General features: G+C 40.8%; 1 long non-coding RNA gene across 1 annotated transcript in view; it reads right to left on the bottom strand.

The window, feature by feature from the left end:
• LOC118023014 overlaps positions 1 to 26,300 on the bottom strand; it is a 105,046-nt gene that overhangs the window by 29,354 nt on the left and 49,392 nt on the right. Inside the window, exon 5 of the long non-coding RNA XR_004682628.1 lies at positions 24,199 to 24,252. This is a non-coding gene — a long non-coding RNA (uncharacterized LOC118023014). The remainder of the gene's footprint in view (positions 1 to 24,198; positions 24,253 to 26,300) is intronic.

Below are 26,300 nucleotides of genomic sequence, written 5' to 3'. Positions count from 1 at the left end.
GCATGCTGTTTAAAAGCTGGCAAAAGGTGATTGCTAGCCTTGAAATATAAAAAGCCGAGTCTCATTTTGAAAAACAAGACCCTTCTCAGTTTGACTGAAATGTATTAAGCAGGATAGAGAGACTATCTCTTGTAATTGTCAGCAGATTGGCAATCTGACATATAATTCTGGCAAACCTGTACTTAATTGCTAAAATACGACTTCCTCGCAACTACAAGTATGTTCTCTGGCAATGTCAAGTTATCCCAAACCACATGACTTGACTTCGGCTTTAAAATTAAAATTGAAGATTTATCCCAGGTTGAAGCTGCGCCTTGTGCATTCTGCAAGAATTCTATACACTGCAGACAGGAAAACGGGATATCGTTAAAGCATTGCAGTGCCCCAGGGGTCAATGTCAGATACAATCTAATTTAACATCTTTATTAAGGATCTCGAAGAGGGAGTAAGCCACATATTAATGAAATGTGCAAATGATATTAAACTGGGAGCTGGTGCAACCACCAGTAAGGACAAAGAAATAATAGAAATGCACCAAAAGAGGTTAAAACTATGAGCAGAAAATTATTACATGAAAATCACCTTCTTGGGATTGATAGTCTTGGAGATGAGTACTGGGAGTCAGAAATCTCAAAGTTTGGGGGTTGCATCCAATTGGGAATTAAGAGGAAGAAAAAGAGGGCAACCTTTAGCTGGTATCTAATTTAGACACCAATGTAAACACTTTACATTACATTATGTAAATTTATACGGTCTTTAAAATCAGAAAGATCACCAACTCTAAAATTCAGATGCGAGCCAACTCAAATGTAGTAGCTTGACTAAATACGGCACAGATAACTATTAAAAATGACTACAGCATGAATAATATCGATGTGCAGGATATATGAAATAGCGTGGAGTGAAAAAAAAACGCAGAACATAATATATGTGCATGATGATAAAATATAACATAACACAACTTGAAATATATGTACGCTCATTAAATTACCCCCAGAGGTCTTCACCCAGAAACTACTTTTCCAATACACACTAATTTGGGCAAACAAGTAAATGTGTCTTTTTTTTTTTTTTTTTAATCACAACACAGCTTAGGAGCCCTGACCTTTTAGCCTCTGTATCTCCATGCTTTCCCATGTCCCACTCAAACAACAGTTGAGACAACTCTCAAAACAATACTGCCATAGCTATTGCTAAAATAGGATGCCCTTGGGGCAGCATCTGACAACCTTTCAGTCTTCAGGTAGGAATCCCCTGACTGCCTATAATTTCCTGAAGTCACTCTCTCTGTCTCTTCCATCTCTGCGTCTACTCTCATGCCAACAACCTCGGTCACTCTGAGTTACCCAGTCATTTTGACAGGAACTTTTAAGCAAGCTAACATCCAGAAGCAATAGCTTGCATTTTACATCTTCTGTCCTTCTCCCTCCCTTAGAAGTCCTCATGCAACTTCTCTTAGTTGAACTAATAGAATATGGCATACAAAATGGCAGGCGCACAACTTGGAGCTGGAAAAGGAGTCCTTGCGTAATCATGGTGTCCCTAGAATTTTTGACTTCACCACTCAGTCTTTGGTGCCTACTCAAAAAAAGGTAGCTTCCATTTGTCTTTCAAATCCTTCCATGATCGCTTATCTGCTTTCAGGGAAAATAAAGAAGGAAAATTCCCTGGAGCCCAGATAAACCTGAAGGGAACCCATTGATCTAGCATGGAATCCATAAGGATGGCTCCTTCTAAACAGCAGGACGGCAGTAGCAAACCATCTAAAATGCAGATGGGCGTGCCTGGGTCGCTCAGTCGGTTGGACATGGGACTCTTGATTTCAGCTCAGGTTATGATCTCAGGGTTGTGAGATGGAGCCCCGCATTGGGCTCTGCACTGGGTGTGAAGCCTGCTTAAGATTCTCTCTCTCTCCCTCTATCCCCACCCCCCAGCTCATGCACACACACTCTCTCTCAAAAAATAATAATAATAAATAAATAATAAAATAAAATGCAGATGTAGATGTAGATGAATCCAAAGAACTGAAGATGCTGAGGTTCGAAAGTAGTAGGAAAAAAATCCAACTCCGCTATTTGTGCTTCACACAAAGAATCTAACCACATCATGTAACTGTGGGGTTTACTGCCTCTGTATCAAAATGATTTAGATACATCAGTGGGTGACCAGATGCTTGTGGCAATGGGGCAATGGATGTATGAGGAAAGATTATAAATATCAAACGAAGACTGTAGCTAATAGAGTAGACATGCTGTAAACCTTTGGAGGATATTCTTGCCAGTGAGGAACAGGAATTATTTTAAATATACTGGAAGGAATTACTAGACATATGGGAATAAAATTCAAGGAGAAAACACATCAGCTAAATCTTAAGAATTTTATTATAGCTTAGCCTTTTCATGGATTTAAGACACTTAAAGGTAAATTTAACAAATATATGAAGCACATACTGACAGTTTTATTAATGATCCTGAAATTATAATGAATTAGAACAAGCTTCTCTACCTGAAGTGTAAGGTTTCCTTGAGTTCATTACCTAAGTTCATTTACAAAGTAGAATTTCCTGGTAACCTCCTCACTATATCCAGCACAAACGAACTCCACCTCACCCCATCTGCAGTTGAAAAATGTTTTCAAAAAATCATTTAGTTTTCTTAGATACTTTGGCTTGCCTTAAGGTATAATTAGAAAACACATCAGAAGTCCAACTATAGAAATCTTCTGAACACTTTATACTATAATAAAATTGGGGGTGTTTCTTCTCCTTAAAAAAAAAAAAAAAAATTCAGCTTACCTATGCCTTCTTCCAGGTGTATATGAAGTACAAATTGTTCGTGTCACAAGGCATGAGAAGATGTTTAGTGCCTGCTGTGTGACAGCCAATCCTCTAGGTTGTACAAGTGCAGAAAAAAATCAGACCTAGTCCCTACCCTTAAACATCTCACCATCTGGTGAGAGAAGTTAACCAGTAAAGAGTTTTATATTGTAAACTGTATTTAAACAATGGCATTAATACTGGTAAATGTCTGTTGGGGGGGGGGTGGTTCAGGCGGTTAAGCATCTGCCTTCAGCTCAGGTCACGATCCTGGGGTCCTGGGATCGAGCCCCGCATCAGGCTCCCTGCTCAGCGGGAAGCCTGCTTCTCCCTCTCCTTCTGCCCCTCCCCACCCATCCCTCTCATGCTCTCTCTCTGTCAAATAAATAAGTAAATAAAATCTTTTAAAAAATACCAGTAAGTCTTCCAGGAATGCCACAAATAATAAATAACTTGGTTTTCAAATATTAAGGTACACGTTCATTCAATGGAAATAGACGATTTTTTCAGAAAACGGTAATTTTCAAAGACCATCAGAAAAGCCTATGACAAATGTCAAATTGTCCACTGATATTTAGTTCCCCTCTTTTGGGCACGTGAAAGGATTGTAATGCCTTGTCCCCCTGAAATTAAGCACAGCCGTGTGTTTTGCTTTAGTCAATGTAATAGGAGTAGAAGAAAAGAGTGGAACTACTCATTAAAAGCTTTTAATTGGCCAGCAGTTGGATTCTCTCTTGTCCTCCCCTGACAATCACTGAAGTGCGGGTGGATAGGAAGGTAATATTCAGAGCAGTCACCTGAAGGGTAGCACTCTAGAGAGTCACTTTGATCTGTACTGAACTTTGCATGAGCCAGAATTAAATCTCTGTTGTTAAAGTCACTGATACTTAGACATGTTTGTTACTGCACCATAACTTTGCTTATCCTAACTGATTACACTCATTAAACTTAAGAACAAATAGGATGTCTTCCTTACAAAGCAAGTGTTGCTCAAAGAAACATATTATTTCTAAATGAGCTCATTGCCAGCTAGTCAACAAACATTTATTGCATTTATTGTTCAGAATAGTTCAACCAGAGGTGTATCAGGATTTTAATTTTGAAGAATATTTTGAGTGTATGATTTTTCCCAGCTCACTACTCTTCATGAAGATTGACAATAAAGGGACCGGATGCAGAGTAGCTGAGTATCAAGTGGATCTTCCTCTCCCGTTGCACAGGTAGTCTGTGGGTCTGAATCCATACATACCTGAAAAAAACATTTTGTGAGCCTCTAACGAAGGCAGGATGGTTTTACCGTTTTCAGTTGTCAGACACTTAAAAGACATTTGACAAGAAAAAAAAATACAAGTGATCAAGAAACTGTTCTTAAAATTGACTGTATGGTTATAATGATGGGCAAAAATAAAAATAAATATGTGTAATCACAGAATGCTTTATCATGTGAAAGCCCATGAACACTCTTGCATTGAAGATCATTCTCTTGTATCTAATTTGGAGAGATACTTAACAAATAGCATAACAAAGGCTCTCTTTCTATTATAATAAGTAATTGATGTAGACTTAACCATTTTGCCTGATGGATTTCAGAGCCGAAGAGTGACAGTTGCTCACTGTACCATCATTGAAAAGCTGGATTCTAGATGATTTGATTTTTTTAAAACATTTGGATGCTTCTTGACATGAGAAAACATCCTAGCCATGAAAGAACGCTGTTATGGCTGGGTTTTTTAAGTACCATGTGCAGAATTTCGAAACAACATTGGAGCTCTAGCTTATAATGCCATTGAAAATGACCCAGGAACTGGTCTGGACTTTGAGTCAGGGAGCTGATTCCTGGTCTCTGGACTCAGGCCTCTTTTGCATCCAAACCTCTTAAGACTCAGCCACCAGAGCTAATTTTCTAAATATAAAGCTGACCTCGTTCCTTCTACTGGAACAACCTCCAAATCTTCTCAGTTGCCTTGTGCATAAAGTTCAAATTTCTTATCCCACTCCTCTGTCCAAATTACCCTGTGCTGCCATTATGCCAAGGGGGTTTCTCTCCCCAGATTTATCATGCTCTTTCAGTCTCTTATCTGGGACATGTTTCTTCAACTTTTTTTCTCGACTGGTAAACTCCATCGTATGACATGCTTGCTATATTTTTTTAAATAATTATTTAGTTGTCTAATTGGGCTAGCCCAATCTCTTCAATGGCAAAGAATGTATATTTATTTAACTTTGTATCACATACCCCCCTTTCAAATAGTTCAAGTGTCTGGCATATAATTGTGGGTGAGTCTTTGGTGAATGAGTAAATGAACGGACGAATGTGTGAATAAATGAATCAGACCTGAATTTAACCAATGACTTTACCAATGAACTGCTGGGTGACCTTGGCCATGTCTATTTATTCCTTTGTGCCCCAGATTCCTGAGATGAGAAAGGGGGATCATAATTGCTACCTGCCATAGAGGGATGCTGCAAGGATTAATGAAATAATTTTGGTAAAGCAGTTTGAGCTCCCTGGAAGAAAAGCACTATGTAAGAACAAAGTGTTATTGTAATTATTATATAGCACCTTTCATCTGAGAATCTCAGAGCACTTCACAAAACATTAACTCATTAATCTTTCCAATACTCCTGCAAGGGAATTCCATTATCTCCATTTTAGAAAAGGGCACCATGCAGACAGCCAAAGGTTAAATACCTAGTCCATGATTCTACCCTGTTGAATGCCAAATCCAAGAGCAGATTTCAGGACTCCCAGCTCAGAGACAGCCCTTGGAACCTCTACACACGGCACCTTACCCCCCTTTGCCTGGTACAGAGAAACCATTGAGCAGCCTGGGTGGATGGCAAAGATCCAGTTGGAATGGGAGCCCGGGTTAATACCTTCCACAGAAGAAGGGGTGGGATGGGGCAGCAAGGTGATGACCACAATCCTTCCTTCAACTGTAACAGTAAGAAGCAAGTGTAAGCAATGCCTGCAATCAATCGCTTACCCTCCTCCAAGGGCTCTGGCTCAAATCTTTTCACCAACCCTCTTTTAACTTGACACCTTTCTGGGATGCCTGTCTCCCAGCCAGAAAATGTCTCATCACCTTTGAAAACAAAGGTAGCAGTTTAGCAACCAAAGAAATAATCCTAAAATACTGCATTCAAAGGAGCTTTCCTCCCCTAATACTGTTTTTCCTGCTGAATCCCATGAATGTTAGCTGAGACAGGTGGTACTAATCCGCCTTCTAAAAGGAAAAAGGAAGAATGTTAGCTATTCTGCATATACTTAGGGCAGGAAAAAAGCCATAGTTTGGATAAAGATGCGTTCCATCAGGAACATCTAGCAAAGTGGAGCCGTTTCTATTCATAGCGGAGCAGAGATGCAACATTTGTGCTTTTCTCACAAATGTTGAGTTCATACTTCTTGGAGGGGGTGGTCAAGACTACTGGCCCAATAATGTGAGCAGATTTGCTACAAATGTATACAACATGTGTGTCTTCACCTCCCAGAAGTAACAAGATCATGTCTAGAGGTCAGGTGAATCCAGCAACCATCATTCCAATTAGGATTCATTCATGGCACCCATTTCTAGGCGACAAGGTGCATTTAGTCTTGATTTTAAATCCCGATGAGCATAATTCGTTCATTGTGATAAGTGTTATGCTGACATCTCCTCTGAAACCTGGAATGGAATCTCCCTCCTCTTCCTTCATACCTGTGACCTGTGTGAACTTCCTCTCAACTGCAGTCATTAGCAAGCCCATTCCTCGGAGGGTGCCGTAAAGATCTGAAACTCCTGGCCTGCTCTTCCTGCACAGTCTTATTCACCTTTCTAACTTCCCCACACCTCCTTGGAAGCCACCTGTAGTTGTGGAAAGAGAGTGAGTTTTGGATCCAAACCAATCTGACAGTTAGTTCAAGGGCCGGCCGCGTCCTAGTTATGTGACCTTGGGCAAGCCTCTGAATCCCCATGAGCCTCCTTTTGTGTACTGCAAAATAAGAATTATGAGTCTATATTGAAGGCTCTTTGAAAGATAATAGGCGCACATAGTTGTCCTCAGAGAAGATTGGTACCCTGGACTGATAGGAACTCCAGGCGCTGAGCAGAAGATTAAGTCTAAACCCGTAACAAGCACCCGATCTTCCGACCAGATATACCCCCAGTGCTAGGAAACCCATTCCAAAGGAAGTCCCAGGAAAAGAGATTAGACCTAGGCGAGGCACTGACAATGGGAATCCAACAGGTGGAACCAAGCAGCTGTTAGTGGGGGTTGAGGTTGGCAGGGAGAACACACCAAGGTCAAGGCCTAAACTGGCAGGTAGCAATTGCCAGGAAAATCCAAAAACTAAGGGTCAGAAAATCACCACAGGGACCAAAGGTTTGTGATCTTAGCTCCCCCCCACCCCCGCCCCGTAGGAAACTGAGACATGGAGGAGTTCAAGGAATTAGGGAATAGGATTAGGAATTAGGCCAGGATTTAAACAAGAATCTCTAAGTCAGATGCCCCTGGGCAATGAGGCCCAGAAAGCACATGAAGGACCACCACCCCAGAGCTCACTTGACAATCCCTCCTCCCCACCTCTCCACTACACATCAGCTCCCATGGTTCTGAACCTTCTCGAATTTACATTTTGCTTCCCCTCTACCATCTTGTCTTATAAGGGCTTGGATATTGAACTTGAATCGTTTCATCTATGATGAACTCAGAAGCCTCATTAGATACTAGACTAGTATTTGCTCCCAGGTACCATAGACACCATGTGCTCAGTCACCAGGGTCACTTAGGTGCCCTGGGCACTGTAGTTTCCCAGCCACTGTCCACTCCCCATGAAGAAGAACATCAGGTGAGAATGGGAATGGTAGCCCACCCCAGCAAGAATAGGGGGATGCAAAATACACAGGCATGGGAAATCACTTCCATTCCTCCTGATGAGATAGAATCCAGAGTCTGTGGAGGCTGATCGGCAGATAGGAGGCAAGTCCCTCCCCTGTGGGAAATGGCGCATTGTCCCCCCAACCATCTAGCTGCTGACACTCCACTGGTACCCTCTCCTGACCTCGTGCATTCAGGTCCTGTGACTGAACAGATTACTTCCCCAATGTCAATCTCCCAACTCTAGTTTTTTGCTAGAGCTTTAGGCCCACATTTCACCTAAGTATGCGATGGACATCTCAAATCCATTAGTGTCCCTCTCCACTTCTATTAGTGGGATCAACTATCTCCTACATACTGGACTGAAAATGATACCTTGACCTTCCAAGATGGGGATTGAATAGGCTCATACCCAGACCTCAGAGCCAGAGGCAATAGGGTCTCACTGTGCATGAGCAGTGGTGGAAGAGACTTCTTTACCTCAACCAGAGACACTTCTGCAACATGTCCCATAAGGACAGAGGCCTTCCCTCAAAGATCAGGTGGAGCAAAGATCAGAGGTGTCTTCGAGAACTAGAGTCCCATCCCATGAACATAGATGGTGTGTCCTCAGGGTTTCCCTGTACACAGACTGAATGAATTAGAAGTGACAAAATAAAGCAGAAGTGACTAAGTTAGCTTTAGGACATGAAACTGGATTTAAAGTTAAACCATCACACCCACCTTCTAGCTACTGAGAAGAAATGTTGGCTCCTAAGTTGAGTGAGTTCAATTATACAGAAAGAAAAAAAAAAATTACTAAGGGTGACTATAACTTTAAATCCACTCTCTGTAGATCCCCCCCAGGGTCCAGCACAAGTTAAGCAATTAAATATTTACTGAACAAAAGAATGCATCTTTGATTTTTAGATCTAGCCTTTCTTTCCTTGAAGTATTTTGTTACCTGCGAGCTCTTGCTTTCGGAGTCGTTATTTTTCCCCTCCGCTATTTAGAATTCTGAGCAGCACTTGACTTTCCAAGTGGAAAGTACATTCTACCCAGTGACCCAGTACTATGAACCAGTCAGCATTGTGCAAGCACTTACTTAAAGGATGGATCTGTGTGGGGCACTTCATTTCTCAACAGAAAAATTAGAATAACCCCAGGTGAATCGGGTCAAATGTGTCCTAAACGAGTTTACCAACAGAGAGTGGTAATGACAATCGCTTTCATTTATCCACCTTTTACGATGGGCCAAGCACTGTGCTAAGCCTTTCCCAGACTCTAATCTTCGCACAGCAAGAAAGAAGACCATATAATCCCCTTCTTCCCAGTAGAAAGGTTAATCACACAACGAAAAAGTGGCAGAGCTGGGATCTAAACATAGCTCAGTCTTCTCCCCAAGTGGGGTTCTTCCCACCATATAACTCAGCCCCCAGGGGGAATATTTTGTCATTCTATCAGCCCTTTTTGATATACACCTTGGTGGGATCCTTGCCAATGTTCCCAAAGTTCTCGAAAATGACATTTCCAACTCCAGCTCAGCAGAAGACACGTTTTCTGTAGTAGTTGACAAATGCTAAAAATAGAAATTGTAAGTCTGTATATCAGAAAGGGTAATGAAAGAAGGAGCCCTCCATACTCAAATAGAGGAACCCAATGGGGTTGCAGGGGGGGACACACATAGTTTTTTGTTCTCAAATTGGTTTCATAAACATTAAATTTACTCAACCAGAATGAACATGTCAAAATGAAGAAGTCTCCATACTGCAGATTTGGAAATTCAAGATGTCATTGAAAATTAAGATGTTTTTAAATGAAATAACTCTTCTAGTAAGTTATGTCTGAACATGACCACTGGAATTTCAGAATTGACTATAGGGAGATAAAAAATGTAAATGAGCTCTGCCTGGAGGATCCCAGGCTGCAGGGTTTTCTGGAAAGAGTGATAGGAAGTTGAATAGCTATGGTTTCATCCCAAGTAAATTAACCTTACATTAAGGGCCAAACTTCTTATTCATGCCAAAAAGTGCCCCCAGATGTTTCTATAACTCAGCCATTTCCAAAGAGTGGGATTTTACTTAGGAAAAAAAAAAATGCTCTATAACATTTCGCCTTTGCCACACTTGGCTAGATTAATTAGCATGTTCTTCAACACTGCTTTTTTTAGATTGACAACTTTCTTTCCAAAACTGAGAAAAAGAACTATTACTTGAACATCCAGACCCTGCAGTGTTTCTGCACTCGATAACATTTATTGGCCTTTGAAATTCTCACCTCCATTTAGGGACAAGTTTAATTGGACCCTCGATCACTCAGTCTCTCTCACACCTTCTATTCCAGAAGATTGAAGGGAGGCTGGGAATCCAGATTTCTTCATCAGGATGACTGGGAGGTGTTTGAAAGGGAAAGCCTGCTGTGCGTCCTTGGCTTCCCAAGTTCAGAGTTATAGCTTTAATTTGTAGACAGGTCTATGCAGCTGCTATAGCTGCTCACTGATGCTGATATCACTACATAGGATCAAAATTACTCCAGGGCCCTGGGAAGCCCCACACCCAGGGCCAAATAAGGTCAGGAAGAGAGCAAGGCAGAGCAAAAGAGGGGGAGAGGCAATGAATTCTTAGCTAATGCTGGGCCTCAAAGAGAAATCTTCAGATTGCAATATCAGCTGGATATGAGGGCTCTGGGATATCCTGTGATTCTGTTGAAGACAGAGCTTAGAGGCGGTAAGAGCTTTTCATCTGCCAGATCTCATATCATCACATGCATGGCCATCCCTTGTTTAATTGTCTTTACTCCCTACTAGAATCTTTTAAGGGCAGGGAATGGCTCTGTTTCCTTCACCAACACACCCCCAATCCATAACAGAGAATCCACTAAAGGGTAGGCATGATTTTTTGACTATCATGTCAACCAGTGATCTGCTTCTGTCTTCTGGACAATATTCGTTCCTTCTACGAATATATATTAGGTTGCCCTCTGCATCAGTTGGATGAGGTTAAGGATGCCTGAGTTCTAATGATTCAGGCTAGACCATTGCCAAGCTCCCATTGCAGAGCAAGTGGTCTGGGTTTGGAGTTCGTAGCCTCAGCTTTAAGATGCAGTGAGGCACAGGAAGAAACCATTAGATCCTGGGCAAGAAGGGTAGTAACACAAGGAGGAAAGAGGGTATAAGGGACAGACACCCAGGTGGTCCTAAGACTACCTCTACCTGGACTCTGCTCTGGTTTCCTGCCTGGATCTGAGTGTGGAAAGATGGTGGCCAACAAGTGCATTGGCTCCCTGGGTGAGGGGACTCTCCATAGGTGTTCAAAGTTCTTGATTGCAGGGCCAACGGAGAGCTGGTCCTTGGGGAGTTCTCTGAGCCCGACCAGCTGATTCCTTCTCATTACCCACAAGGTCAGCGTTGAGCAGACAGTTGCTCCTTGCATGTAACCCTTTGTTTGCCTTTGCACAGATAGTGAAGACCCCATTTAGTGAAGACCACCCTGATCCTGGGGCTACAAAGCTTTGGTACCATCTTATACCATCATTTATGACCTCGGTGGCTTTAGGAAAACTGCTCCTCTGAGCATCTTGCCTTCATCTGTACAATAGAGAGAATGACTTCTGCTCTTCCTTGCCTCCTAGGCTTCTTGAGGATAAAAAGACCCACAGAGATCTTAGAGAAAAGTGAAACGTAACGTGGTGGCTAAGGGAGAGGAGAATGTAAAGAAAGTGGTTTCCCTCCTAATGTTCTTCTCAAAATGCAGTCCGTGATGAGAATAATAGAAACAGTGGTCTATAGCTGAATATATTCATTCAAAAAGATATAACCAATTTGTTTTGATTCAGCAAATTATTTTTTTATGATTTGTTTATTTATTTGAGAGAGAGAGAGAAAGCATGAGCAGGAGGGGTGGAGGGAGAGGGAGAGAGAATCTCAAGCAGACTCCACGCTGAGCGGGGTTGGGGGGGGGGCACGCTCAATATCACGACCCTGAGATCATGACCTGAGCCACAATCAAGAGTTGGACTCATCACTGACTGTGCCACCCAGAAGCCCCACATTCAGCAAATTATTGATTACATTCCTGCACCATATATCTTAAACAGAGCCTCCCCTGCTGTTTGATGATGCTTTATTATTATACAACATTTTCCCAAGTGAGGAATTCGAGGGAATGGCTGGATATCAATAAAATCACTTAGAGTGATATAGAAGAGGAATTTGTAACTTCACAAGAAAACGGGTTCCTTAGTGGGCAGCAGGGACTTCTTTCTGCCCTGTCGGCTTTATCTTAAAACTATAAGGTTGTTTGTTGCACATGTATTTGGAAAATACAGCATAGGAGAGGAAACACAAAACCGAATCTTTTCAAAGCAATGGTACTCAAAACGTGGTCCTTGGGCTGTGCCTTCAATATCACCAGAGATCTGATCAGAAATGCAGATTCTCAGCCCAGCCCAAAGCTGTTGAGTCAGCAACTCTGGGGGTGGTTCCAGCAACCTGTGTATTAATGAGCTCTCCACGTGGTTCCAATGCATCACGCTGGAGAGCCTTCTGGATGCTGCTAAGATGCTTTACTCAAGGAAGCTGAAATTTTGAAAACTCAAATGTAGTGTGAAGCCAAATACCCAAAGATGGATGAAAAACAGGGTTTAATTCCTCCTCCTGTAACAGGGCAAAGTCTTTATAATTATTTGGAAGCATTTTACCCACAACCTCAAAAAAAACCATTTTGAGTATCAAAAGACTATTGTGGCTATATATTTCATGTGTCTTTAAAATCAATGTAGTACCAAAATCTCTGAATGGGAGCAGGGAAAGTATTTGTCTGAAAAGAAAGTGTCTTTTTTGCATCTCACCTTAATACCTAATTTAGAGATGGCCAAAGCATTTTGATTTGAAGTGTCATATTCATATTATTAATGAAGAGGCAGAAATTGAGGGAAATGATTTAGGAAAGATATGAACTTTATTGTTTCCACATTCTTTATTGAATAGTTACCTACTTCTGATGGTATTCTAATTTTCTTTTAAGATTTTTAAAATTTACTTGAGAGAGAGAGAGTGAGCAGAAGGAGGGGAAGAGGGAGAGGGAGAGAGAATCTCAAGCTGACTCCCTGCTGCTGAGCTCCGGGCTCAATCTCACAACCCTGAGATCATGACCTGAGCTGAAATCAACAGTCCTGATGCTTAACCAATGGAGCCATTCAGGTGCCCCTGTTTAAAAAACAAAAACAAAACAAAACAAAACAAAAACACATTGTAAATAATCACTTCAAATCATAAACTTGTTGGCAATGGAAACACAAGTGATAAGCAAAACTTTTCCTAAAGTCTTAAATACAAATTTCAATAACTAACAAACCCCCCCACAATGGAAACATCAAACAAAGAAAAAAAAAAAAGGAAAAATCATGCTAAGTTCTCTGTATTTTCTTGCACTTTAAGAGCAGGATAAAGACTCTTTTAAATGAAACGCCTTCTCTTTATGTTAGTCTGTGGCTGTGAAGTCTCACCCAACACTAACCCTCAAGGATCAGCTGCCCTGGTTGCAGAAGTCAGAATGGGGTAAGGAAATGCTGCTTGGTTTCATTAGAACTTTCGGAAGCATTCATCCTGAAGTCCTTTTAGGCACCCACCAGGCTGTTTCATTGACTTATTAGAAACTTTTAATGAGGACAACTTTTGTGATTTCTTTATATATCCCAATCCATTAATATGGCTCTTAACCCGACTGTGTTCACATTTAAGAACGCTTCACTAAATAGAAGCACAGGCAAAATCAACTGGTGTTAATACCTCTAATTCAACAGGTGCTAATATGAAAATAATGACAGCCACAAAGTAAACAGCTGGTGCTGTGCCTGCTCCCCACCACCCCCCGACCCCTTAATGTGAACATGAACAGATCTGTACTATGTATAGATTCATATCTAATCAGATGGGGTCTATATGAAACTGTCCGTTTGAGCATCTGCAAACACTCACTCACAGTCTTGGATTATAAATTCTGTCTCTTCGCATTTCCTAATTTCCATTCACCGTTTTTTAAATCATATCAATCTGTCTTGAAAATGATGGCATAGATGGCTAGGGAGTGAAGAGTGAAGAATTCAGCATGTTTGGATGTTAATTTAACTGAATAGTGACCAGGGGTTCTGATGTAGAGCCCCATGAATTGGCTCTGGCTGAGGACGGATTCCATAAAGACCCTGAAATACAATTTTGTCTTCCATTCCAACCACCAAATTTTTATTGCTCATCTATGATAGGCAACACTATATTGCTTTCTGTCTTTACTAATGCATATAAACAAGTCATCACCGGGGATATGAAAAGGGCCAATTAGTTTAGCCCCTAGCTGGACTTAATTGAGAAATTAACAGAGAACTACAGATTCAACTGAGAAAATTGATACAAGAAATTCTTTTTTGTATGGCATCTGAGAAATGAAAGCCTACTGCTGACCTGTGTCTTCTGTCAGTTAGCACTTTCTGTCTCACATAAGGCAGGATGAGATTGTAAGCTATCCTAAGAATTTGATATGTCTTCCCATTTAAGGGGGGATGGAGATAACATCATGCACTGAACTGACCAGTTGTTTCTTCCAATTGACGGAAATAATCAGGTGTTCTGGTATCTTATTATCTGAATTGTCCAGGCAACGTGGTCAAACCACTAGACTTAGAAAACCAACCTCACTTGCTCAAAACAGCATTTTTCCCGTTAACACATGTGTTTTTTTAATTGAAATATATTTGACATATAACACTGTGTAAATTTAAGGTGTACAACATGTTAATTTGATACATTTACATATTTTAATATGATTTCTATTGTAGCAATAATTAGCACCTCTATCACATTACATAATTTCTTTTTAGTGGTTGGAATAATTAAGTTCTAGTCTCTTAGCAAGTTTGAGGATTATAATACAGTACTGTCTATTCACTATACTCCGCATTAGATCTCTAGGACATATTTGCTACTCATTTCAAGTTTGTACTCTTGAAGAACATCTGTCCTATCCCTCCACCCCGAATCCTCTGGTAACCACTGTTTTACTCTGTTTTTATGGTTTGGCTTTCTTAGATTCCACATCTAAGTGATATGATACAGTATTTGTCTTTTTCTGTCTGCTTTATCTCACTTGGCACAATGTCCTCAAGGTCCAATGATGTAGTTGCAAATGGAAGGATTTCCTTCTTTCTCATGGCTGAATAACATTCCATTGTGTGTATATATACCACATCTTCTTTATCCATTCATCTATTCATGGGCACTAAGGCTGTTTCCATATGTTGGCTATTGTGAATAATACTGCACTAAACATGGGAGTGTGTAATTCTCTTCTATTAATATCCTGTTTAAAATAATTTAAACATTTGGGGGCGCCTGGGTGGCTCAGTCATTAAGCGTCTGCCTTCGGCTCAGGTCATGATCCCAGGGTCCTGGGATCGAGCCCCGCATCGGGCTCCCTGCTCGGCGGGAAGCCTGCTTCTCCCTCACCACTCCCCCTGCTTGTGTTCCCTCTCTCGCTGTATCTCTCTCTGTCAAATAAATAAAAATCTTAAAAAAAAAAAAAATAAAACAAAATAAAATAATTTAAACATTTGATAAATTTTTCATCCAAAATAAATAAATATGCCTTTGTACAACAATAAAGTCATGAAAACTTAACAATAACCTAGATGCCAAGATGCAGGAGTAGTTAAATAAAATAGTAACCATATTCACTTTAATGATTACAACATACTTGACATGGAAAGATATCTGGGTTATATTTATTTTTTTTAAAGATTTTATTTATTTGACAGAGAGAGATACAGCGAGAGGAGGAACACAAGCAGGGGGAGTGGGAGAGGAAGAAGCAGGCTTCCCGCTGAGCAGGGAACCCGATGTGGGGCTCAATCCCAGGACCCTGGGATCATGACCTGAGCCAAAGGCAGACACTTAATGACTGAGCCACCCAGGCGCCCCTCTGGGTTATATTTAAATTAAAAAGTAGATTACATATTTCAATACTAATACAGTAATTTTTTAAAAAATATATGTATAGTATATTTATACATGTTCTCTAAAATATTAGAAGAGATCATTCATGACTGTTAGAATCATATTTCTTTAGTTCATATTTTTCTTTTTATTCACTTTATTTTTGTAATAATTCTTCACCAATTATGTATGGTTGTATAATAAGAATAAACCAGTACATATTAGTTTTATATTTTTAATGAGGTACATTTCTTAGCACATGATTGCAGAAAAGTCTAAATCTTTTGGCTAAACCAAAGAAAATATCATCACAAGTGGTCATTATATGGGTGTTTTATTTTTCAGGAAGCAAGTTCTATGAGTGAGAAACTCCCCATATATTTCGTAGAGTTCACTATATGTTGTCCTCCCATTGTTTATAGCTTCTCTTTCTAGTCACTAAAAAGATACTGTAATTCCTAGAGTGTTTTCCTCATTGCTTCTTGTGTTCTTTTAATGGGATATCAGAATTTCTGCCTGTGGAATTATACTACCACACAGGGGAAAGGTCATTTTCAATTTGTGAATAGGGTTAAGTCCTAAATGTGTTACTAAGTTGATGGCTTTGATCTCAGAATGCATTTTCCCATAAAGACCATGATCCACTATTGTTCTGTTCCAAGACCCATAAACCATATATCCTTGGAGATTATCATTGTTCCAGTGGGGAATGATCAATCAAAGCTTCGCCGGCATGTGTAATGGGTGTTCAGAGAATTGTGTTGGGTAGCCAGAATTGAGGGACTTCTCTCCTACATTTTTCTCCTCTGTTTCTAATAAGCATTTGGGAGAGTGGCCTCCTGGTCCCAGGTAGGAATCACCAAACTGTGCAGAGTATAGGCAGGAGAGGGAACAGTGAGAAGGAGGAGGTTTCATGGGAGGGTGTCATCAGAGATGAGCCCTCTAGGCCAAGGACAGGGCTGTGAGGGTCACAGTGAAGCTCTCAGAGCTGGGCCTCAAGGACACGTCTTGATCTGGGATCTAAAGCTAAGAGGGATTCCCCTCCACAAGTGGGGAACATGAAGCTTTAGCTTCCTGAGGCCCACCATAAAGTGAACTGCAGCCATCCGGTACTTTTACTCTCCCAACCTGAACTTAGCACACAGCCCTTCTCTGATTTTCTTAGGATTATCACTGCTCACAAAACAGGAGTAATGTTCACAACCACAACAGTAATAATAATGTCCAATTGTACTTACCTACAGTTTTATGGATTACAAAATATTTTGTAGACACAAGCTCATTTGCTGTGGAAACTCATAGGAATTAATGTAAGCTCCCTGGTTTTCCTTATTAGTTTTAGGAAAGACAAAGTTACAGATATATGAAACATAAATCTTGTTTCAATCCTCTCTGTCTTTTTTTTTTTTTTTTTTTGAGAGAGAGAGAGAGCACGCATTGCGCGAGTTGGGGGCGGCAGCGGGGGGCAGAGGAAGAGGGAGAGAGAGAATCTTAAGCAGGCTCCATGCTGAGTGCAGAGCCTGACACAGGGCTCAATCTCACGACCCTGAGATCATGACTTGACCCAAAATCAAGAGTCAGATACTTAACCGACTGAGCCACCCAGGCGCCCTCATCCCCTGTATCTTAATGGTCCATTTCCATGGCAAATCCTTTTCAGGCGTGACTTGGCATTTTATCCAAAGACATGGAGCTCTTATAGAGCACACAGGAACAGGAAGAGAAAAGACACCAAGGATATTTCTTTGATGCCTCTTGAGCTGGGGTTAGACGGGAGATTGACGGGGTGGAAAGGAATAGTCCCAGAAGTCAGCTTCCCCCTTCCCCTGGGATGGACTTTCCCAAATTACAGATCTAATGGAAGGACCAGGGGAAGAAGGAAAGTAGAAGTGAAGGTCATTTGACCCTCTGGCTGGTAGACCTCTGTCCAGGTGGCCTTTCAGTCTATAAAGGAATATGGAAATTTTGTATAGAATGGAAAGTGTTTGCGGTGCTAAGTCACTATGGGACAACCTGTAGTACATTTTGCAGGTATCTCCTTGGCGTTAACCAGAAGTAACTCCTCGATGCATAGAGTCCTGCCAGTGCGTAATGACTGACCTTAGGCTCTGTTTGTATCCAGGGTGCTAGTCCCTTTTTAATAACACAAAATGCATGTTATTTGAGATCACAAATTTGCTCTTATCATTTACTGATACCCTATATGATGATAGTACTCCTAGCACTTAAAGAATCAGGGTAGATCTATACATGCTTTAAGAAATGGAACTCCAGGGATGCCTGGGTGGTTCAGCTGGTTAAGTGTCTGCCTTGGCCTCAGGTCATGATCCCAGGGTCCTGGGATCAGGTCCCACATCGGGCTCCTTGCTCAGCCGGGACCCTGCTTCTCCCTCTACCCGCCACTCCCCCTGCTTGTGCTCTCTCTCTCTCTCTCTCTCTGACAAATTAATAAATAAAATCTTTAAAAAAAAAAAAAAGAAAAAGAAATGGAACTCCAAACCTTCCGTGCGTGCATACAGGTATACATTCATGAGCATTCAGAGGTGCTTCACTCAGGAAAGACAACGGGGGTATTTGTGGAAGGTGTACAGCAAAGATGGAAAACTAAGTCAGAAAACTAGATTGGAATGTTTCACATTTCTACCTCTTCGTGCTTATTTGAGTAAATATTAAATGTTAAAAGATGTGTGCCACATTGGTAACATCTAAAATATTGGAAAACAAATAAATAAATACAAATATAAATATAATATATGTGTGTGTGTGTATATATATATATATGTACAGATATAGATATAAATTCACTTGAACTATTCTAGACCAGCTTCTCAAGGTGCAGTCAGAATTGCCCACAGGGCTCGTGAACAATATCTGGGCTCCACTTCAAACCAGAGTTTCATGGTTTCCAAAATCCGTATTATTTACAAATACCCTGAGTAAACTCATTGTGCACCAAAATTGGAGAAGTACCGATTCTATCATTATCAAAAATTTATAGCAGAGACAACCAACCCTCTACCATCCACTGTACAGATATTCTTTTGTTTATATTGTGAAATTTTAGCTGACTATCCCAGGCATGCCAACTGACACTTCTTTGCTTCGATTATCTTTTTTTTTAAATCTATGTGTGAAAAAGATATGTTCTTTGGAAATGAATGATGTAAATTCCTTATTCTTTACATTTTAAATTATAAATCATTTCAAATGTGCAGAAACCTATTGATAAGAATATTGTAAACACTTCTATACCAACCTCGGTGAATTTCTATATATGAAATTGTATTTTGTCACTAAGTTAAAATAAAATGGTAAAATCCTTAGGTGTATTGACGCCCTCAATAATATGCCATGGTACTTAAATCTGACAGGTGTCAAGGTAATGTACATATGTATATGTATATATACAATATATATACATATTATACAATATATCATATGAATACAGAGCCATCGTTTTTTAAAGATTTATTGATTTTTTTTTTTAGAGAGAGAGAGATCGGGGGAGGGGTAGAGGGAGAGAGAGAATATCTCAAGCAGACTTCCTGCTGAGCGAGGAGCCCAACGTGGGGCTCGATCCCACGACCCTGAGATCATGACCTGAACTGAAATCAAGAGTCCGACACTTAACCGACTGAGCCATCCAGATGCCCCTACAGAGCCATCTTATTAAGAATTATTTAATGAGGGCGCCTGGGTGGCTCAGTCGTTAAGCATCTGCCTTCGGCTCAGGTCATGATCCCGGGGTCCTGGGATCGAGTCCCACATCGGGCTCCCTCCTCGGGGGGAAGCCTGCTTCTCCCTCTCCCACTCCCCCTGCCTGTGTTCCTGCTCTCGCTATCTCTGTCTCTGTCAAATAAATAAATAAAATCTTAAAAAAAAAAAAGAATTCTTTAATGACACTCCTGAATCCTTTAATTTTCATTGAGAGACCACCCAGTTAGACACATATATGAAAATACAGCTGAGTATGTATACTTAGTTACGGTTGCTGATGCTACACATTTTCCGATTGTATGAATAATGGAAAATAGATAACCGGGAAGGAAGGGAAGGAGAGGAGAATGAAATCAAGCTCTAGTGGGAGGTGTCCAGTGTGGAGACTTTGATGACCAAGCACTAATCAAAACACCAAAAGCACCAACCTTCCAGAATTTTATTTCTTTGAGTTTCCCACTGGGCCCATACAACCAGGCATGGGTCACTTCCATGCGTATCTGAACTTGGCACCTCACACAGTCTGGATTGTTTTCTCCAGTTTTCCTGAACACACGGTCCCCAAAACATGTGTTTTAAAAGTAATATTAATGATAACTTAGGGTTTTATGCTGACCTGGAGTTGAACAGCTTCCTGTCATAGGCAGCACAACCCAGGACAGTGTCTTTATGATTTTATTTATCTATTCTTTATTTATTTGAAACAAAGAGAGAACACAAACCGGAGGGAGGGAGAGGCAGAGAATCTCAAGCAGACTCCCCACTGAGCACGGAACCTGATGCGGTGCTCGATCTCATGACCCTGAGGTCATGACCTGAGCCGAAATCAAGAGTCAGACACTTAATCTGCTGAGCCACCCAGGCACCCCTGGGCCGTGTCTTTAATCACCATTTTCACTGGGCTCCCTTGGTTTCTCACCAGTTACAAAGGTGGAATCATCCTGATTATCTGCTAGTTAACAATTTGGACAGAGAAGGCATGGCAGATCCTGATGGAACATTTGGAAGGACAGATCCATTAGCATGATGGAATGCTAAAGCCAGATGTTGGGCAAAAACAAATGCTGCTTGTAAACTTACCCAACATCTGATACACAAAATAATACTATGATTTATTTATACAGCACTTACTACATATTAGGTCCTGTAACATTCATTATATGCACTATTAGGAATTCTCATCATAATCAGATAGCATCACCCCAAAGTTAACAATCAGAAAGCTAGGGTCCAGATGAATTGGAGAAGGTGCCCACATTCACAGTGGAGAATCCAGTATTCAAATCCAGATCCACTTGTCACAGAAGGCTTTGAACTTTCCTCAATATGTCACTCTTTCTTATAGAAAATATTTAGCACTTAGAAGCCATTTTCCTTAGCAATCAACCTAAAATCTCTGCCCCAACTCAGCTACTCCTCCTCTCATTGTTTTGCAAATTGTTAGGGAGTATCTGCAATACCTCTTCTTTTCTATTATGCTCTATAAATTATTTCATCAAATTTTTATTGAGCCCCTATCATATGCCACATCATGTCCTTAGAGTTGGCTGTGGTCCACCAGTTTATGAATCCCAATTTCTTGGGGAATTTCATACTCTATCTGCTCCATTCATCAAAAATGTAGATGGGCTGTCATTATTGAACAACTCTTTTGCAACTAGAGGGTCACAGCCTCCTGTTAAAGATATCATTTCTGCGGTTTGCAAGTAACATTTGTTTTTAAAGGAAATAGAATACAATAAGAACTATCTGTGTGCACTAAAGGAAACATTACAATGACAATTTTTGTTTGTTACATACGCATTCCCGCATCCTCAAGTGTGCATTGCAATATAAAATGTATTTCTTAATTTGGGTGTCAGCCAAAATACTTTGAAAAACATTTCTCTACACTAAAGGCTCTTGGGAGCAGAGAGGAGGTCTCTCATTTTTCTGTCTCCAATTGAGCACATTATTACCTCTAATTTTGGGAGAAAGTTCATAGCTTGTTGACTCTGAATACCGACTGAGAATTGCAAATGATGTTCTGACGTTCTTAATGTGATTGTCTATCCCTTCATTTATCAATGCATTATCGGACAGTGGGCTGTCTGGATAGCATAATTCAGTGACTTTTTGTAAAGGAAAAAAAAATCTTTCATTAGTAATGCACTCATTTATTCTTTTCCAAAACACTTTTCATCATGTGGACATGGACTTAGCACCTTGAATGTTAATTATCCACTTAGCTGATACTAGATATTCCTGTGAGGAAAATATATTTGATGCGTAAGTCTGGGAGAGAAAAAAATTCAGAAGCATATATTTTCAGTATAATTTCTGCAAGGCCAGTTTTGGAAGGTCACATGGGACAGGAAACTCTAGGTCAAACCCTAGATTTGTTGCCCCATCTCATGATTATACCCAATTTCCATGAGTCTACTACACCGTTAGTTGGTTAAATTATTTGTGGACATGAATCTCTGTTTTCCAGGACCTGGGGGTTGAGGATCTGGAAAGATGTTAGTCAAAAGGTACAAACTGCCAGCTATAAAATGAATAAGTTCTGGGATGGTGACTATAATTAACAATACTGTATTATATACTTGAAATTTAAGAGAGTAGATCTTATATGTTATCACCACACACACACACACACACACACAAATCATAATTATGTAGAGGATGAGGGTGTTTACTAATCTTATTGTGGGATCATTTTGCAATGTATATATGTGTCAAATCACCACATTACATACTTGAAACTTACAAATGTTATACATCAATAATATCTCAATGAAGGTGGAAAAAATTTCATCAAATAAACTCCTAAAGGATAGATTAAAAAAAAATGAATCTCTGAATTATGTCAAATCGTAATTTTGTAACACAGACACAAGAATAGGATGGAAAATATGAAAAGTACACCCATCTTTCACAATGCATATCCACGGGATTTTATTGTCAAGCTCACACAGATGTTGAGTGGAGACTGGGTCCAAAGTCCAAAAAAACTCTGGATTGCTTGGAGTTGGGATAAAAGGGGAGAAGATTTTGGAAGTGAGAAAGGAAACCAAAGTTTCAAGAGGGAATTGGTGCCAGAAATTGGGCCATTACTACTCCCCAGTGCTAAAGGCAGAATGGTAAAGTTTAGATAAGGGATAAAAATTCACATCTCTTCTGGGTGAGGAGACATCCCCTCAGTGCTGGATAAATTAAAAATCAACTTTGTTTTTGCCTGCTACAAAATGTTTTGGCCCAGAATGGAATCAGTGTGGATGAAAAAAAAGGGGGCCAAATATTCAATTCATTTGGAACTACTTGCATCCTTCCTATGGAGAGAGCCTGGGCTTGCTTGGGTTGGTCAACACTCAACATTTTCTTTTGACTTCCCACTTTTTTTTTTTTTTTTTTTTTTTATGAGAAATGTCTGCAAGTCTCAATTTAGGAGTATCCATGGGTTACAAATTGTTGGATTGGAATCTGTGATCAGAAAGGAAAACCTGGCTTTTGAGTCGCATGAACTGAGTCCTTTCCAACATTATGATTACCTGCAACACTAAATTTGGAATTAGAAGTGTGATGAGACTGATGGCAGAAAGACCAGGAAAAGTACATCGATTTGTTCTGAAATCTTACAGGATTATGTACGTGAAATGGCCTATATAAGTGCAGAATTTTCAGGTTGAAAATAGCTATTGCCAAAAGCCCTAATAATGCCCCAGCTGATTCTGCCCCATCTACTCCTGAGCATTCATTGAAACACAAGGAGAAATCCGAGGAGGTGAGCTGAGGAAAATCCCCTATATCCAAGAGGCACCCCTCCCTTTGTTTCCCCATAGGGTTTCATCCAAGGTATTAAAATGGTTGTTTCACATGTCATCCCCTTATCCCAGCCTCAGTGACATAAAAGAGAGCTGGAAGAGATAAAGATTTATCAGTATCAATTACCCAGACATTTCTGTTCATGAGTTTATGACTCATTGAATGAGCTATCTTCTACATGGTGACTATGGGGGAATGCTTGATATCATGTATTGTCCTTTTGCCTAGCCACCTGGTCTCACATTAACTGAATCCAAAATAGTGGCGCAAAGAAAAATCTGGTCACCTCTATCTCCAAGACATTATAAAACAAGACATGGTATATACACAAGAGGATGATCTGAAATGTTAATTCTACACAAAAATTCATTTTGCGGTCAGAAAAAATGTTCTTCTGTAATCAAAGTCCTGCTGATAACTCTTCCCTGGATTGCAGACACTGTCAACATTGGAAAAGCATCCAACCATTCACTTAAAATTGTGCTCTGTGAGTCCTTGCTAAGATCCCACTATCACCAAGCAATGGCAGCTCTCCAAAATCAATCTCAGATACCTGGATGATTCTCACCAAAATTTGGTCTCAAGGTTACAACACACCAGGTGCTCAGCCCCTGACCTCTCTGGGGGCCCTCCCGGGTTCACTTTGGCCTCTGATGAGTTAATATGTGCAAAAGACCATGCATGCTTGGGTAATTTACTTATTAAAAACATTAAAAGCTTTTGGCTCTTTGACATCCAAAGAGAAAGCAAAGCAATCGAGTGACTCCTGACCCTAGCTTATCAGATGACGGGCATCATGCTGTCAAGGCCTCATCACTGACCATGTGAGGAAGGCCACATTTTATAGGTGTTTACAACAGTTTAAGGTTCATGCTGCCAAGCTGTGTCAACACCAGGCCACACAGGGCCACCAGCCCCATGAGTGAGGCCAAGCATAAAAAGAAAACCAATGGACAGAAATCCTTATCTAATGAAAGATCACATCTTATTTTTTTTCCCCACAAACTTTTAAAATCACCCAAACAGAGGAAAGCAATCTTACCTTGCAAATTTCCCTCCGTGGTCATTGGTCGTTCAGCATCCATTGATTCAAGTACTGAAATATTACAGAAGGTGTCAGCGAGCCAGATCTCCATGAGAACGTGGCCCCAACTTTGTGCTGAAACAACAAGCAATTTTTTTTAGCCATCGTGTTCTAAGAGCAAAAACCATCACCTGCTCGGCAGGCTTTTGGACTAGACTTGGGCGGGGGGGGTGGCGTGCCTGCATTAATATAATACTTCATGGTGTTAGCCCTTCATAGGTTCTGTGGGCGTTTGTGGGTGTGTGTTTCTGTGTGTGAGCACCTGCTCGCATGCCTACATGTCATGTGCATCTAAGTTGTGGGCAAGAGTGATACGATAGCCCCCATATAATCGCTCTCTGTCTGGAGTCAGTAAGTCTGGATTTAACACTGAAAGAAAAAAAAACAAAACATTATTTGGTCATTTCAGAAATCACCGTATCTGAAGCGCATTGGAACACGCTGGTGGATGAAGAGGGATTTTTGTGTACCTGAAATGTCTCATGTCCCGTGCCCGCATTTATATTTGGGTACTTCGCAAGGGGTCTGAGAGCAGCTGTGGGAATGCCACGTGCCCAAATAACTGGGAAGCACCTGATTGTGGGAGTGTATTCTTTTGACCATTCAACTTTCTCTCTCCTAGTTCCCATTTTAAAAGAGTTATCACTTGCTCACAAGATCTTTTGTATAAATGGCATATCTCTAAAGTCAAGTCTTCGGGCTGATAGCCAGCTAAATTTCACAATTGATACATTCATCTCAAAACTCAAATAATTTGGACTTGAATTGTCATTGGTTTTGCGCTCTTATGAGGGCTAACTCAAAAGGAAATGACTTGGTATTACAAATTTGGTTTTATGTACACACACAGAGTAGCAAATTCACTCACACTATACTTGAATGGGCGGTGAAAAAAAAAATGGCTGCTTTAATTGCCATAAGTCATCTAAGCCTTCTTCAAGAACCTGGGGCGCCTGGGTGGCTCAGTCAGTTAAGCATCTGCTTTCGGCTCAGGTCATGATCCCAGGGTCCTGGGATTGAGCCCTGTGTCGGGCTCCCTGCTCAGTGGGGAGTCTTTCTCTCCCTCTGCCCCCTCCGAAGCTCATGATCTCTCTCTCTCTCAAATGAATAAATAAGAAATCTTAAAAAAAAAAAAAATTTTTTTTCTTCCCCCACCTCTTCTGCCCTCTCCTCCCCCACACACCCAGCATACTGGATCATATGGGAAGAGAAAGAAGGTGACCCTGCCAAGTTTCATGGTGAGAGCCCATCTCCACTTGAAAGTCATTGCTTTCTGGTAACTAAGCTTCTCTCAGATAAATGCTCAATCTTATGGGTTTCTCCCTGTTCCTTCTGGAGATGGTGTCTGCGTATGAGGAGGCTCTCTGGCTTCGAGACAGTGGGAAGATGGCAGACCAGATTCACAGAGGAACTCTGGGCACACCTGGAGTCTGATGAGGACTGGCAGGTCTGGCCGCATGCCTAGACATCTTTTCATGTGTCAGTCCTCTGGTCTCATAGAATCCATGCACCATCGTGTCTTCATTCTGACTCTAGACCTCTGTTAGCTCATAGTGCGACCCAATACATATCCTCAGGGAGGATTGTGGGAAATTCTGAGACCCGACAGGCCACAGGCTGAACGTGGAAGTAGTGAAGGCTCAGGTACATCTATCAAACCCAGATGCCACCACGTGGCTCCAGCACCCAACAAGGCCTTTCTAAGCAGAATGAGATTTCCCAGATTATGCCAAGGAAGTAGGCAAGGCTTCTCCCCTTGACCACCCAAAAAATATCTGATCATTTCTAATATCCAGATCTGTTCACCCTATTCCTTTCCCCCAGTATTGATTCACCAGAATTTTAGCTTTATACATGACTTCCCTGAATAAGACTCACATTTTCCACCTTCCCTTACATCTAGGTGGGCAAATGACCAAGTTCTGGCTAATGAGATATAAGTGAAATGTCAAACTTGGGGAAGTATCCTTAAAGTTAGGGAGTGCCGTCTTCTTTATCCTTTTTTGTCTTTACTGGCTGGGATGTAGATGAGATGGGTAGAGCTAGAGCAGCTATCTTGG

This window comes from Mirounga leonina, unplaced genomic scaffold (assembly GCF_011800145.1).
Source record: "Mirounga leonina isolate KUSES-001 unplaced genomic scaffold, KU_Mleo_1.0 Mir_178, whole genome shotgun sequence".
Classification (NCBI taxonomy): Eukaryota; Metazoa; Chordata; class Mammalia; order Carnivora; family Phocidae; genus Mirounga; species Mirounga leonina.
Note: the sequence above shows the minus strand (reverse complement) of the source record. Positions and strands in the feature narration are given on the sequence as shown.